The sequence below is a fragment of the Balaenoptera ricei genome, chromosome 14 (genome assembly GCF_028023285.1).
Source record: "Balaenoptera ricei isolate mBalRic1 chromosome 14, mBalRic1.hap2, whole genome shotgun sequence".
NCBI classification, from domain to species: Eukaryota; Metazoa; Chordata; class Mammalia; order Artiodactyla; family Balaenopteridae; genus Balaenoptera; species Balaenoptera ricei.
Window position 1 is genome coordinate 82,451,250 of NC_082652.1, and position 936 is coordinate 82,452,185.

Below are 936 nucleotides of genomic sequence, written 5' to 3' on the forward strand. Positions count from 1 at the left end.
TTGAATGAATGTATATTACATACATCAATTCTTTAAATTATTTTTGTGAAAAGGAATGTAGTACAACTTTAATGTCATGCAAAGCCATAATAATTTGGTTCATCAACATTTGAGCTATCCTATCACACATTTAGAAAGTTGGTAACAACCTGAATCAAATTCATTGCTTTCCTCTTCCCAGGAATAAGTATATTGCTTATTCTCGTGAAACAAATACATTGCTTATTTTTGTGTGTTATGAATGGAAAGGAGACATTTTGTAGTTTTCCAACGCTAGTGCATTGATATTTAGATACCTTTGATCTACTGAACGTCTGGCATACTGCATTCAAGCTTCAGCTCCACTCTTTCTAAGCTGCCACCTTAGCCTCCCTGAGCCTCAGTTTTCTCCTCTTGAAAATGAATATAACTGTGCTTTCCTAGTATGAATAATCTGTGTTTTATATGAACTATAACTGAGTTGTATGTCATGTACCACAGTTTCTGACAATTAAAGAATGCATTATTATTACTAATAGTGCTATTAATTAAAAACAGTGTACAGCATTATGGACAATAGTAATAGGTTAGTAAAATTAAGAATAATAATACATATTAAGCATTTAGTACATACCAGGAGGTGTTCTAAGTTCTTTGCACATGTTAACTCATTCTGTCTTTATTATAACACTTTAAGGTGAGCACTATTATGCCCCTATTGTATAGGTGAAAGAACTAGGTCTTAGAGAAGTAAGTAAGTTGACCAAGATTATACAGTAAGTACAAAAACCAGGCTTCAAATTCAGGAATCAGATGCTGGAGATGATACAGAAATAATGATTGTCATCGCTACGTGAATATTTCCAACTATTGCCCTTCAAGTTTAAAGGTTATTCACTTAGAAGGATTCTGTTACCTACTCTTTTTCAGGAAAAAATAAGAAAATATTAAAGAAAG